The following is a 16,674-nucleotide window of genomic DNA, read 5'->3' on the forward strand; positions in this document are numbered from 1 at the left end:
CCAAAAAATAATGTCTGGGGCATGGTATTTGCAAGTTTTTACTCAGCTCATAAAAAATACGTTATTTTTGGGTACTCCGTATTTTGCGATTCTTTCCTCCCGGTCAAATCTTTAAAGTGTATTTCTAGAGCAGAAGAAATTCTTCTCTGAGGAGATCAAATTAGCCTCATAAATGTTAGTAGAAAAATCTCAGTACCTCAAGTGTGAGGTGGTACTATTTTTAAACCATTTCAAGCTGATTTCTATATACTTGAGAATGTCAGAATTAAACAGCTGAGAGATCATAAACCCAAATAGATCAGAAGGGGAAAGTAATAATAAGAAGAGCAAGTATAACCTCATATGGTCAGAATGGCTATCATTGAAAATTCAACAAATAATAAATGCTGGAGAGGGTGTGGGGAAATGGGAACCCTCCTATAATGTTGATGGGAATGTGACTTGGAGCAGCCCCTATGGAGAACAGTATGGCGGTTCCTTAAAAAACTAAAAATGGAGTTGCCGTATGATCCTGCAATCTCACTCCTCGGCATATATCTGGAAAAGACAAAAATTCTAATTCAAAAAGATATATGCACCCCAATGTTCATAGCAGCACTATTTATAATAACTGCTAATAAAGACATGGAAGCAACCTAAGTGTCCATTGACAGATGAATGAATAAAGAAGATGTGGTACATATATACAATGGAATACTACTCAGCCATAAAACAGAATGAAATATTGCCATCTGCAGCAACATGGATGACTTAGAGATTATCACACTAAGTGAAGTAAGTCAAAGACAAATGTTATATGACCACTTATACATGGAATCTTAAAATAAGTACAAATGAACTTCTTTACGAAACAGAAACAGACTCACAGACATAGAAAACAAACTCATCATTACCAAAGGGGAAAAGGGGTGGTGAGAGATAAATTAGGAGTATGGGGTTAATGGATACATACTACTATATATAAAATAGATAAACAGCAAGGATTTACTACTGTATAGCACAGGGAACTATATTTGATATCTTGTAATAACCTATAATGGAAAAAAGTCTGAAAAATATATATGTAACTGAATCCCTTTGCTATACACCTGAAACTAACACAATATTGTAAATCATGGCCTTCCCTGGCGGTCCAGTGGTTTAGACTTTGTGCTTCCACTGCAGGGGGCATGGGTTTGATCCCTGGTCGGGGAACTAAGATCCCGCATGCCATGTGGTTTGGCAAAAAAAAAAAAAAAATTGTAAATCAACTACACATAAAAACAAAACAAAACAAAAAAACCAGCAGGTATAATAATGGCTAACATCTACTGAGCACTTACTATGTCCAGGAACTTTACTAAGCACTTCATGATATTTATTCATTTAATTTTCACAATAACCCAGTGAGGTAGGAACTATTACTATTGCCATTTTAAGATGGGAAAGTGAACACAGAAAGTTAAGGTATTTGAAAATAAAGTGAAAAGTATACAAGGATACTCTGATTTTAAAAAAATGAGTGAATGAAGTATGAAATTTCTTATTTCCTAAAAGAATAAGAACCAAAAGATGTTCTTATTCCTTTCCATTTGGATGTAAATTTCAAAACCTTGTAAGAAAGAAAAGAAAGAGAAATACTATTACCTGGAAGGACTGGAACATGTAGATGTAATGGGACCTTAAAAAAAAAACCAGGAACTTCCCTGGTGGCGCAGTGGTTAAGAATTCGCCTGCCAATGCAGGGGACACGGGTTCGAGCCCTGGTCCAGGAAGATCCCACATGCCACAGAGCAATTAAGCCTGTGCCCCACAACTACTGAGCCTGCACTCTAGAGCCCGCGAGCAACAACTACTGAGCCCACATGCCACAACTGCTGAAGCCCGCACGCCTAGAGCCCGTGCTCCGCAACAAAAGAAGCCACCTCAATGAGAAACCCATGCACCACAACGAAGGGTAGCCCTGGCTCACTGCAACTAGAGAAAGCCCACACACAGCAACGAAGACCCAACACAGCCAAAAATAAAATAAATTGATTAATTTTTTAAAAAATTTCTTTAGGGGCTTCCCTGGTGGCGCAGCGGTTGGGAGTCCGCCTGCCGATGCAGGGGACGTGGGTTCGTGCCCCGGTCCGGGAGGATCCCACATGCCGCGGAGCGGCTGGGCCCGTGGGCCATGGCCGCTGAGCCTGCGCGTCCGGAGCCTGCGCTCCGCAAAGGGAGAGGCCACAACAGTGAGAGGCCTGCATAACAAAAAAAAAAAAAAAAAAAAAAAAAAAATTTCTTTAAAAAACAAAACAAAACAAACAAAAAAAACTTGATTCTAATTTGACTAACTTAGAAACTTTCAAATTCTCTTAAAATTTATTTTAGATCTATGGTCAAATTCCCATAGAAAAAGAGTTAGTATAAATCCTACACAACATTGTAAATCAATTATACGTCAATAAAATTTTTAAAAAATCCTGTAAGCTATTTATTTACTTATTTAACCATTCTAAATTTATTTCAATAACAGGTACATTTGCTCAGGCATTTTGAAAATTGTCATAATTCATGGAATCTTTTCTTAAGAACAGTCTAGCATGATTTACCAATACAACTCTTTATTTGTAATGTAGCTAGAATCTGAAGATTTTCAAATGAATAATATTTGAACCACTTTTCACATGGAAAATGAAGTGAAAAATGTTACAGAACTATATGGGCCATTATAGTCATAATTTCAGTAATTCTAATCCTCTATAGATGAGGCTTATGCCACTTATCTAAGAAATGTGGAAAGCGATATATATGTGTCAGCATGAGATCATAATATCCTTCTCTACAAGTTCCTTTTATACTAATTGTTGTATTGCATGGAAATATAAAGTATATTTTGTTTGCATATACAGACATTCATTCCTCCTCTCCCTCGTTCTTTACACTTTGAGAAAATTGGAGAGAAAAAAAAGGAAAAGGGGGAGGGGATTCATGGAATGGAAAATGTCCAATGAAAATTCTCTTCTCACTCAAAACAATTTCAAAAAAAAAACACAAACCTCCATAATACATTTGGAGGTTGCAAAGGGGCTTCATTACAATGCTCTGACACTTGGACACTTACTGTTTTTTCTTTTTTTTTTCTTAATGCATTAATTTGTTTACTGAGAGTCAGCTATATAGTAGGCACACTTACTATTTTTTCTAGTTGGATAAAGTAATTTACTGGAAATCAAATAGTAGTAGTTGTTTATAAGAAAATTCCCTGGTAGGACCCTCCTACACTATTGGCAGGAATGTAAATTGGTGCAGCCACTATGGAAAACAGTATGGAGGTTCCTTAAAAAGCTAAAAACAGAGTTACCATATGATCCAGCAATTCCACTCCTGGGCATATATCCGGAGAAAACTTTAATTTGAAAAGATACCTCAGTGTTCATAGCAGCACTATTTACAATAGCCAAGACATGGAAGCAACCTAAATGTCCATCAACAGATGAATGGGTAAAGAAGATGTGGTACATTTATACAATGGAATATTAATCAGCCATAAAAAAGAATGAAATAACGCCATTTGTAGCAACAAAGAGGGACCTAGAGATCATCATACTAAGGGAAGTAAGAGGGAGAAAGACAAATATCATGTGATATCATTTGTATGTGGAATCTACAAAAATAATACAAATGAACTTATTTACAAAACAGAGACAGACTCGCAGACATAGAAGACAAACTTATGTTTACCAAAGGTCGGGGGGGAGGAATAAATTAGGATTTGGGAATTAGCAGATACAAACTACTATATAAAATAGATAAACAACTGGATTTACTGGATAGCACAGGGAACTATATTCAATATTTTATAATAAACTATAATGGAAAAGAATCTGAAAAAGAATATATATATATACAAAACTGAACCACTTTGCTGTACACCAGAAACTAACACAACATTGTAAGTCAACTATACTTCAATTAAAAAAAAAAAAAAAGAGAGAGAAAGGAAATTCCTTGGTAAATTGACAATTTATCAGTATCTGCTATTTGCCAGTTGCTTTGTATATGTAGACAGTCATAAATGTTAGAAATAAGGCCAAAGTAAATTCAAATTTCTAAATGTTTGAATGTTTAAGAAAATAAAAAGCAAAATTAAAAAATCTTTATATACAGTGAAATTTGGGTTGTGCCATAACACCATGAACATAGAAAAAGTACCACAGTATAAATCCAAACTAAAATAATTTTTTCCTGATTTATCCAGATAATTATTTCACACTTTTTTTAAAAATTAATTTATTTATTTATTTTGGCTGTGTTGGGTCTCCGTTGCTGCACGAGGGCTTTCTCTAGTTGCAGCGAGCGGGGGCTGCTCTTTGTTGGGGTGTGTGGGATTCTCATTGCGGTGGCTTCTCTTGTTGCGGATCACGGGCTCTAGGTGCGCGGACTTCAGGAGTTGTGGCTCACAGGCTTCAGGAGTTGTGGCTCGCGGGCTCTAGAGAGCAGGCTCAGTAGTTGTGGCGCACGGGTGTAGTTGCTCCGCGGCATGTGGGATCTTCCTGGACCAGGGCTCGAACCCGTGTGCCCTGCATTGGCAGGCGGATTCTTAACCACTGCGCCACCAAGGAAGCCCCACACTTATTTTTTGCCTGTAGAGATCCAGCCTACTGAACACACTCTGTAAAAAATATTTTAATGTGTTTTAATATTTAAAAGTTTTTAACCTATTCTGAGATCCATGAAAACTGAAGTATTTGAAAATATTTGTCTTTCCTACATAAGTCAAATTATACCAAAGGACACATTGAAAGTAGTTTGCCTGATAATTCATCTATAGGTTTTGTGTAGAACCTAAATATAATTTCTGTGCTCGGGACTTCCCAGTTGGTCCGGTGGCTTAGACTCCACGCTCCCAATGCAGGTGGCCCGGGTTCACTCCCTGGTCAGGGAACTAGATCCCACATGCCGCAACTAAGAGTTCACATGCAACTAAAGCTCCCGCATGAGACAATGAAGATCGCATGTGCTGCAACTAAGACCCAGCGCAGCCAAAAAAAAAAAAAAAAAAAAAAAAAAAAAAATTCTGTGCTCATCACTAATGCACGACGAAAGCTTTTCTTTCCAGATTGTGTTTGCACCATCACAAGCAACACTTCTTTCTTTACTGGGTGACAATTGGATTCCCCAACAAGGGTTTTGCTGTGGATTTGGGAAGACAAGGCGAGCACAGGGTGAACAAACAAAATGAACAAAGGTGCATGAAGTGGAGGCTGAAGCAGGGTGGCAAAGCTGGAACAAGGGGACCACCGCTTGGCGGAGTTGTTAGGGGTGTGCAGTCGAAGGCTGGGAGGTGCAGGCTTAGCAGGAACCTTATGCCATCCAGGAGGCTGAGTCAAAACAAGCCCCCAGCCTCGCCAGACTGAGGAAATAGAAAAGAGTGCCGGGTTGGCTTTCAGAGGCAATGAGGTAGGAGACAGTAAAGATCACAGACTTAATTACCCAGGTTGCAGAAGCATCTTCTTGGTAATAAACCAAGAGTCTCAACCCAAGGAAACTATGGAGAAGGAAGAGAGGGACTTATGAATGACATGGGTGCAAACAGTTTTAGCTGCTTTTTTTTTTTTTTTTTTTTGGCTGTGCCGCCTGGCTTGCAGGATCCTAGTTCCCCGACCAGGGCGGAGTCCTAACCGCTGGACCACCGGAGAATTCCCAGTTCTAGCTGCTTCTTATATCACTAGGATACAAATCTTCCTATTTCATGCAAAGGTTTCAGTTTTCTGATCAGAAAGAGAGTGGGCCAGGAGACCAAGAAATTCGTGCTCTACCAGATTAGTCAGGGTTTTGGAGAGCCTCTAAGGCCCTGCACCTATTACAGCATTTTCAAAATCCACGGTGGTCCAAAAGGGCCTCAGTTTTCTGAGGAGTCCATGCTTCCACTGGTACAGCTAGAAGAAACTAGAGGCAAGTCAATGGAGCTTGTTACTCAGTTGTTTCAGGAGAATTTGTCCAGTCTTGTCTTATAGTAGCGTCAGCTCCAATGCTAGAGAAACATACAAAAACAAAACCAAGTCCTTGAACTAAGTAAGCCTATGAGAGAAAAACAAGGGGCCGTTGGAAGTTCACACAGCTCCTGATCATCTTTCCATCAGGAGCTAACCTCCCCCCTACACCTTACTGACCATGTGGACTATAGCCTGTTTCGCTCCCAGCCTCCTGCTATTCCTGTTAAGGAGCCGGATCACCTGGGCCCTCTGGCTGCACCCTCAAGGCAGGAGATGCGAGTGCTCTTCCACAGACAGGGACTAAGAGGAGAAGACAGGCCTTTCCTTCCCTTTCCACCGAGGCCTCTCCAGAGAGGACCCAAAGGACTGCAGGCAGCCCGAAGGCCATCAGGGGGGCTCCTAGAAGAATTGTCTTCTGGTCCCTGCCTTTAGAGACGTAGAACTGGCAGGTGTTATTTCTCCCTTCTAGTTTTTCTCACAAATGAATGGTGCGGGGTGGGGAGAGTGAGGAGAGTGGTTTCAGGCATTTAAGCTTTAGTGGGAGTGAGAGATCTGCAAACATACTTCTTATAAGATCAGGGTGACGAAGGGAAGAAAAGAGGACCACCAAGGGGACCTAAAGGGACAGAAAGGGGACCCAATGAGGGAGGACAGAGTAAATGGGGCTTCATCCTGGAATCCAGAGAGGGAAGGAGAATCACATGCAGATCTGAGAAGGCAACCGGCAGAATGTCATCATGAAATTCTTGGTAGGAGGGCATGAGAGAATTTGCTTCTATTTGCTCCAGCGAACATGAAATCCCTGAGGTCTTGTGTACAACATAAACTTCCTTGGTTGTTGAAGACTGTAGCCCAACAATTTATACTGTGGAAATAACTGGCATAGAGGAAAACATATGAGGTTTACTTGAGGGACAAAAACAACTTCATCTATAAATTCCACATCTATATTGCAAATTCTGCTCCTGCAGGAGATACGTGGCTTTCTAGTAGCTGCAATGGAGAGAGATAGGTTTGAGCGGCACCAAAAATGTGAGGTTCACAGGATCAATCAATAGTTTTATAAATGTTGCCACATTTTTAAAAATTGGAACTGCAAAATGGGACAGTGAAAAATGTCTGGAATCAGGAAAGCTGAATTCTCCTCCCCATTCTACCCGTAATGGAGAGGCAGAGCTCTTCACCGTCTGTGAAGTATTCCAACTGCTAAAAGGTTCCTAAAGTCCTTTCTGGCCTAAAGACAATCCCTAACTTCTGTGTGTTCCTTTCTTCTTAGAGATTAAAACTGATAAAGAGAAGGGCAGAACAAAAAAGTTTATTAGGGATTTTATGAATATATGTGTCTTAAGGAAGCATTCCCTATACTTGTTCAGACATTCATTCATTTAGCTAATATTTTGAGTCCCTGTTGTGGGATACATACTGTGCTGGGGCTGGGAATAAAATGATGAGAAAAACCTTTCACTTCCCTGGACAGAAAAAGACCTAATGATGAAAATGTTTTCTTCAGATGTGATTTTTCCTATAATTGGGTCTACAGTAGACTCTATGTAATCACACATCGTTTCATAAATTTGAACAAATTATCCTTATCAAGTAGGGGTTAATTTAGTTGCATGGTTGGCTTTTTTTTTAATACCGGGGAGCTATTTTCATTGAATGATCTTAGAGAAAGTCTTTGAAGACATTTCAGAGTCACTTGATCAAAAGTATTTATTGATAATTTACTGCATGTTAGATTTGCTATACGTGGTGAGGATATGGTAAAAACAAGTCAGGCAGAGGCCCTACCCTCAAAGACTCATAATCTTGCGTCTATTAAAGTATGAGAAATTTAAACTAGTTTCCACTCATGCAATTTAAACTTTGTTATGCTAGTCAATTGCCCCAGCTTCATAAGGTGGCCCTGAAATTTTTCAAGTGATTTTTTTTTTTTTTTCAATTCAGGACTGTTTGCTTATTTAGACAATTTGTGACAAACTGTCACTTTTTCAAGCAATGCTGCCAGCGTGTTGATTTTAAAAAATAAACGTGACCATGCCACTCTTCCTTCTCCTCTCTAGCTCTCCATTCCCTCCCTTCCAATTTAAAAAAAATCCTTCAGGGACTTCCCTGGTGGTCCAGTGGTTAAGAATCTGCCTTCCAATGCAGGGGACACGGGTTCGATCCCTGGTCAGGGAACTAAGATCCCACATGCCGCGGGGCAACTAAGTCTGGGCTCCACAACTACTCAGCCCATGCACCGCAATTAAGACCCTACACAGCCAAGTAAATAAATATTTTTTAAAATAATTTTTAAAAAATTTTAAAAATCCTTCAGTGTCTACCCTTTACCTCTCAAGAAAAGAAACCCCAACTCCCTAGCACGTAAGGCAAGGCCCTTGGTGACTGGACCTTGCCTCCCCCAGTCCTGCTTGCGCTCTGAGGCTTGCACACGGTCCACTCTGGCCACACTGATTGCCATTTCACAGAACAACAGTCTCTCAGCTCTGGGCCTTTACCCATGCTGCTCCCTAAGTCTAGATGGCTCTTCACCCGCTTCCTCCTTCTGGTGACTTCACTTATTCCCTGGACTTGGGTTCATCCATGACCCCCACAGTTCCTGTGCCTACATGCATCCTGGGATTCACCTCGTACAGTACAACGGCCCACTGACACATCCATCTCCTGACCATAATGGGAAATTTCAGGATGGTGTACAGCGCTGAACACGTAGACACCCATAATGAAAGTTTTGAATGAATATGAATAAATGAGCACACATCTACAGATGACATTCCTAGCAGGGAGAACAACATGAGGGAAGACAAGCATGGTGCATTAGGGACTCTGGAAGGAATTCAGAATGTCTGGAAAATGTAGTTGAAGAAGATGAATGGCTAGAGATGGGACAAAAGAGAGAAGCAAGGACAGATGCAGCCAGTTTGATCATTTGGACTTCATCCTGAGGACAATAGTGAGTCATTAAGGGGTTTTAGGAAAAGGAGTAATTAGATTAGCGTTTTAGAAAGAACCTTGTAAAGAATAGATTTGAAGGAAGCAAGACTGGGGATGAGGAGATGTGTTAGAGTGACTATTGCAGAAGACCAAGGAAGAGCTGGTGATGGCCTGAACTAATCTAGCAGCCTTGAGGATAGCAGGAAGTGGAAAGATTCAAGAAATGTTAAGGGGGTAAAATTGGCAGAACTTGGTGGATCATTGGTTGTGCATCTTCCCTCCCCAACCAAGTGCTAAACTTCTGAAGAGCAGGAACTCTGCAATATATGGCTTTGTATTCCATTAAGTTACCTATGGTGCCTACCTATAGATTAAGTGTTCAATAGATATTTGTTGAATTAATAGATGAATGAGTGAATGAAACTATAGCTACACACAAGCTCAAGCCGATAAATCCATACTCTTCAAAACAAAACAAACAGGGCTTCCCTGGTGGCGCAGTGGTTGAGAGTCTGCCTGCCCACACAGGGGACACGGGTTCGTGCCCCCGTCCAGGAAGATCCCACATGCTGCGGAGCGGCTGGGCCTGTGAGCCATGGCCGCTGAGCCTGCGCGTCCGGAGCCTGTGCTCCGCAACGGGAGAGGCCACGACAGTGAGAGGCGCGCGTCCCTCAAAAACAAACAAACAAACAAAAACCCTATTATTCCTCCAAGGAAGGAGACTTATTCTAAAGCAAATGCTTAAAAGGATCTCATTTTACTCAATTTGTACAAAGAGAAAAGTCTGTGCAGCTAGCCACTTAGAATCATATTACATAGAGATCCCTTGTCCAAGCAATGTGAAAGTATATTGCACGCTATTATATGCTACGTCTGTTTGGAGAAATCTTGTCACTTAGATATGTCAGAAATGTCAGAAAAAAATGTTCTGTGCTTTCCATACAGAAAAATCCTGAATTTCATATTCCCTCCAGAAATATTCTTGTAACTCATAAAATATTGAACTATGATTCCAGAAGTTATGGGGCAAACCAGCTCACAAAAAGATGTGTCGAAGGTGATGGAGGATGTCATTGCAGTTAATCAATAGCCCATTATTGGAAATCAGCAACGATTTTAACAGTTAACATAATAAACACATTTAGCCTACAAAATGAATGCTTTGATTCATTCTTCAACCTTACTTAATTATTTCCACAATCAAAGAAATGATGACAAATTTTCTTTCCAAGTTCAATATCCTGTTAAAAACATTTTCAAGCAAGATCACAACTAGTCATACACACAAATAAGAAACAAAGTCACAAAGACTAACTCATCTTTTGCATTTGCATACTCTTGGTGATAAACTGCGAAAGGAGCTTAGATTATTTTTTTAAATGTAAAAGTGTCAAATGCAAAAGTACATCACAATACCTGATTATCACAGACACGAACCTAACAGAATCAGTTTTCCAAAAAGGGAAAATATCAGTTATCTTATTTTACCTGCACGATTAAACCTAACTACACATCAGTCCAACTCTACTTGCTTGAAAATATTGAAAAGCATAAAAAGGACCAAAGATGAGGATAGTTTGAACTACGATATTCACATTTTAATTTTAATTGAAAGATAGATACTTCACCATATGAGATCTCAAATTATTAATTTTATTGCCTTAAATTTTTTCTTACTTCTAGGTTTTTAAACTTTTAGTTGGTCAAGTTTTTAAATGATAGATAAAATTTAAGTGATCTTTCTCAAATTATTTTACTGTTTATAACTATTTAGTAAAGAGAACTTAAGAGACTAGTTAATTCAATGCTTTGATTTGATAATTAAAAAAAAAATAAAACACCATCAACTACGTTTCAGGTTAGTGGGCTTGCAAAAAATTTTTTTACCTCAACCCACAGTAAGAAATACATTTTACATTATGACCTAATCCACGTGACTGCACATAAAGGACTGAAACAGGACAGTAGTTCTACGAAACATTACTGTGATGTACTCTGGTATTTTCTGTTCTATTCTAATTATGTTTTAAAGACTCGCTAAAGTGATGGGCTATGGCCTGCTGCTTGAAAACCTCAGCTTTAGTCACCCCATATTTTAGAAACAGCATAGTGATTAAAGACTCTTGGGGCAAATGTCTGATTTCGAATCCCAGCTCCACTACCTTCTAGCTCTGTGCTTTTGTGCAAGTTCCCCATCCTCTTTTGACCCAGGCTCCCCATCTGTAAAATGAGGATAACAACAGGATCTACTTCATTGTGAGAAATGGTTTTCAATACACGTGATACTTGTAAGCTTGAATAAAAGTGCCTCCTACTTGGTAAACATTCAATTCTACCACTTCTTCATATTATTATTATTTATTACTTATCAATCACCAGGGGTTTTCTAAACGTCTATGTATAATCCATGATACCAGGCATTCTCAGGCATTCCAAAGACACACTGTTCTCATGACTCATCTTTGATTGATAAATTGTAATCATGACAAATTGGCTTTTAAATGTTAGTGAGATACAGTACTTGTCACTTCATCAAAATACGGTGTCTCCCCTGGTTTAAAAACAAAAAATTCAAGTTCTATATAATTACCAAATAACTACCCCTCAGAACCAAATAATTTTGTCACAGACGGTGCTTATCAACCTCATCAAGCCTCTCTGAAAGGAGAGTCCAGTGTTTGAAATTCATTTTCAGATGTCATTTACAGCCTCTCCCTCTGGTGAGGAAATGTGTTGTAATAAGACATTTTAAATCTTTTTATTTTTCATAGACTTAAAAAATATATATTATTTATTTATTTTATTTTTGGCTGTGTTGGGTCTTCGTTGCTGAGTGCGGGCTTTCTCTAGTTGTGGCGAGCAGGGGCTACTCTTCGTTGCGGTGCGCGGGCTTCTCATTGCCGTGGCTTCTCTTGTTGCGGAGCCCGGGATCTAGGCACGTGGGCTTCAGTAGTTGCAGCATGCAGGCTCAGTAGTTGTGGCTCGCGGGCTCTAGAGCGCAGGCTCAGTAATTGTGGCACACGGGCTTAATTGCTCCGCAGCATATGGGATCTTCCCGGACCAGGGCTTGAACCCGTGTCGCCTGCATTGGCAGGTGGATTCTTAACCACTGAGCCACCAGTGAAGTCCAAGACATTTAAAAATTTGATTGCTGTCCATAGAATTTTCACTCCTTCAGAGTAACACAGCTTGAAGCACCACAACTGATATCTACACCATTAATTATATTATAAAACAATGGCTTTTTCCTTTTTTAGAATGTCACAGGAAGAAAAAAATATATATTTGCCCCCTAAAGTCATAACCTTCTAAACAGACATTCAGAACTTTATTACTTAGCATCTATATTAGCAATAATATCAGATTCTTTACAAGATGAATAACAGAATAAAAGTAATTCCAGAGTTTAAAATTGTGTATTAGTATTATTTTTTTTATTTTGATAAGACAAACAGGGTCTTTTGTTACATCACTTTAATTCTATTAACTTTGGCCAAGTGTACTAGATAGCTACTGTTAGACTAGAAACTCCCTAATGATATTGTAATTCCGAATACCACTTCCTGAACTGTTACCCAAATTGATTTCTAGATGCTTAAGGCTGCCTAAGAGTTATTGTAAAAATCACACCAATTAAGAGGGAAATTGGCTTTACTCTGCTATTCCTTAGTTTCCATATTTGCTTTTGCTTCTCTGCCAGAACTATACACTTGCTTATTTTTCTTGTAAAGTTCTTTGAGGCTTCTCCTAAGTAAAGTAACTGTGTGATGTGTTAGCAGGAGGAGGTGTTGGGGTAGAGTAGAATGACAACTGTCTGGCCTACCCACATGTGGGCAGAGGAGAGGTCTCCTCGGAGTTTCACGATTTGATTATCCTCTACAGCAAACTTATATCAACAGGTAATAGAATCTATCTATAGAAGTAACCACTCTAGAAATGGTTAATAATCTGTAGGACAAAGAAGAAGTAACCACTCTAGAAATGGTTAATAATCTGTAGGACAAAGAGATCTGTGAATTCCTAGATCTAGAGAGTGTACGGTCTCAGTGAAATATAAAAGAATGTGCAAACCAAGTAAATTTGTATTATAGTCTATTTGAATATAATTGGCAATGAATTATTGTTTGGGGTTCATTTATTCATTCATTTACACACTTAGTCGCCATCATTATCCTCAACAGTTATAAAAGCTGTCTGATCTTTCTAGAGCAGCCAGAAAGATTTGAAGAAATGCATATCTAATCAATTCTTTCTCTTGCCTAAAACCCTCAATGGAAACCCATTGTTCTTAGTATCAAGGACACCAGGGTTAACAAGTCTTATCAAGTCTACCTCCAGAGCCACTGCAGATGTTTCTCTCCTCCTCACTCCCTAAGGGTCAGCTGGCCTTTTTGTTTCCCAGTGGCATAAAACCCTTTTCTTTGAGAAGGCAGTTCCCTCTCCTGCAACATTCTGTAATCTTGGCTAAAGTAATTCCATTTATCTTCAATTCTTACTTTAAAAGCCAGTTTCTAAGGGAGACTCTCCATGATCAGCCCCTCCCTTCAGGGTCTCCTTATACTTTAGGTACTAACCCTTCTTCTCACTCACCCCACTTCAATCCAGTATTTGTTTCATGTCTGTCTCCTCTGCTAGACTGTCAACAGGACCACAGGTCTCTTCAGTGCTCAGCAGCAAGCAGAGTACCTCGCCAAATAGTAGGTGCTCAACAGATCTTTGTTGAAAGAAGGAACACATTTATTACACGCTCACTACAGCCTACTACCTGCCAGGCGATGTGTTGGGCACTGCAGGGACAGAGCTGAGTAAAACAGGGTGTCTGCCTTCAATGGATCAGACTTGCAAGCCACTGTTACCACAGAGCACAGTGCTTTTAAGGTATGTGGGTAACAAGTGCCTTGGGTGGAGGGAGGAGCAAGCACCAACACTCAGAAAACATGAAAACAAACATTTCCACTTAGTACATGCTGGGCTCTGAACTAAAACCTGTACAACATTATCTCCCTCAGTCAATTCTCATGACAACCCCGTGTGGTGGTTCAGGAGCTTGCCTAAGGCCACAGCCAGTATTTGAATCCAGCTTATCCAGGTCTTCTAACTTCAAAGCAGAAAGCTACACATAGATATACAACAGTTGACATAGTGAGTCCCTGGGAATATGTCCAGTCACTTCACCATGCCCTGTTAACAATTTAAAAGGGGGCCATGATAGCCAATTTAAAAATTGATTTAAATTTTAGAAATGTTGAATATGTAATACATTCACATGGTTTTTCCACATGTTTTTCTGAATAGACAATGCATTCTCACAGTTCAAACATTTCAAAAAATAAGCAGGTTCAGTTAAAAGTTTCCCACTCCATGTAAGTTGGTACAGCCACTATGAAAAACAGTATGGAGGTTCCTCAAAAAACTAAAAACAGAGTTGCATATGACCCAGCAGTCCCACTCCTGAGCACATATCCAGACAAAACTATAATTCAAAAAGATACATGCACCCCTATATTCGCAGCAGCACTATTCACAATAGCCAAGACATGGAACAACCTAAATGGCCAGCGACAGATGAATGGATAAAGAAGATGTGGTACATATATACAATGGAATACTAACCAGCCATAAAAAAATGAAATAATGCCATTTGCAGCAACATGGATGCAACTAGAGATTATCATACTAAGCAAAGTAAGCCAGAAAGAAAAAGACAAATACCATATGATATCACTTATATGTGGAATCTAAAATATGACACACATGAACCTATCTATGAAACAGACACAGCCTCACAGACATAGAGAACAGACCTGTGGCTGCCAACGGGGAGGAGGGTTGGGGGAGGGATGGATTAGGAGTTTGGGATTAGCAGATGCAAATTATTATATATAGAATGGATAAACAATAAGATCCTACTGTATAGCACAGGGAAATATATTCAATATCCTGTGATAAACCATAATGGGAAAAGAATATAAAAAAGAATGTATATACATGTAAAACTGAATCACTTTGCTGTACAGCAGAAATTAACACAACATTGTAAATCAACTATAATTAAAAAAAAAGTTTCCTACTCCTGTCTCCCATTAGCTCAAACCCAGTTTACCAAAGCTAATCCCAATTATAAGTACTGTATGCATTATTCCAGAATTTCTTTATGAATAAACAAATAAAAATATATACTCTTATTTTGCTTTTAAATTTTTTAGAATTTTATTTTATTTATTTATTTACTTAAAAAAAATTTTTTTTGGCCATGTCATGCAGCATGTGGGATCTTAGTTCCCCGACCAGAGATCAAACCTGTGCCCACTGCAGTGCAAGTGCAGCATCCTAACCACTGGACCGCCAGAAATTCCCTAAATTTTATTTTCTAAATTTTAGAAATTATAGTTAATGTACAGTATTATATAAGTTATAGTGTACAATACAGTGATTCACAAATTTTAAAGGTTATACTCCATTTATAGTTTTATAATAACTATATTTTATAATATTTGTCCCTTTTTTTCTCACAAAAGGTAGCATACCATACACAATGTTCCACACCTTGTTTTTTTTCAGTTAGTGATATATATTTTGGAGATCTTTCTGTATCATCACCACATCATTCTTTCTTGACAGCATAGTATTCCATTTCAGGGATACATTACAATTTATTTGACTGATTCCTTATTGATAGACATTTGGATTGTTTCCAGTGTTTTCCTATTACAAACAATGCTGCAATGAATAACTTTGTACATAGGTCAATTAGCACGTGTGCAAGTATACGTGCAGGATAAATTCCTAGGAGTGGTACTGCTGGGTCAAAGGGCATGTGTAATTTTGACAGATATTGCCAAACTGCCCTCTGTAGGGATTAAATCAATTTACATTCCCACCAGCAGTGGGTGAGGGCACCTGTTTTCCCACGGCCTCTCAACACACAGTGTTAATGAAGTTCTGGTTATTTGCCAGTCTAATGGGTAAAAAATGGCACCATTTTGGGGGCATTTTTCTCATTATAAGTGAAGTTGAGCTTTTTTTTTTTTTTTTTAATGTTAAGAGCTTATATTTCCTTCTTTCTGAACTGTCTATTCACATCCTTTGTCTGTTTCTCTTTTGTTGGTCTTTTTCTCTGGGTCAGAAGCTTTTTCTGTATAAGGGAGATTAGTTTCTGCCTATGATGTAAGTTGTAGCCACTTTCCCATAATGTTGTGTAAGAAGTTCTGACCGACGCAAAAGAACATGTATTAAATATGATGTAAAAATATTCAAAAGGAGAAGGCACTATATCATTATTTAACATGATTATATAGCTAGATAACTTTAAAAATTGATTCAAATTAATACAATTATTTGATTACCTCCTGATACAGGAAATTGAAAATAGTGCTGGATCCAATGGGAAGCTATAAGAGAAGATACACACATTAATACCATTCCTATATGCTAAGAATAATAAAAATATGATGAAAAAGAGACAGTTCACAATAACTACAAAAATTAAGAGTACCTAGAAGTAATTTTGGCAAAGAAAGAGTATGACCTATATGAAGAAAAATATAAAATTTTATTTGTCTTCTTTATTAAAAGAAGACTTGAATAAATGAAAACACAGACTAAGTTACTGGATGAGGAAATTACATATTTGAAAGAGGTCACTTAATTATCTTATAGGTTTAATACCATTAAAACTAAACTAAATAATTTTAAATTTGAGAAAGTGTTTTCATGTAAAAAAATGAAAAATATACACATATATATATGTTTTAATTCTGAAAAGGGGAGTCATGAT

This window comes from Physeter macrocephalus, chromosome 12 (assembly GCF_002837175.3).
Source record: "Physeter macrocephalus isolate SW-GA chromosome 12, ASM283717v5, whole genome shotgun sequence".
NCBI lineage: Eukaryota > Metazoa > Chordata > Mammalia > Artiodactyla > Physeteridae > Physeter > Physeter macrocephalus.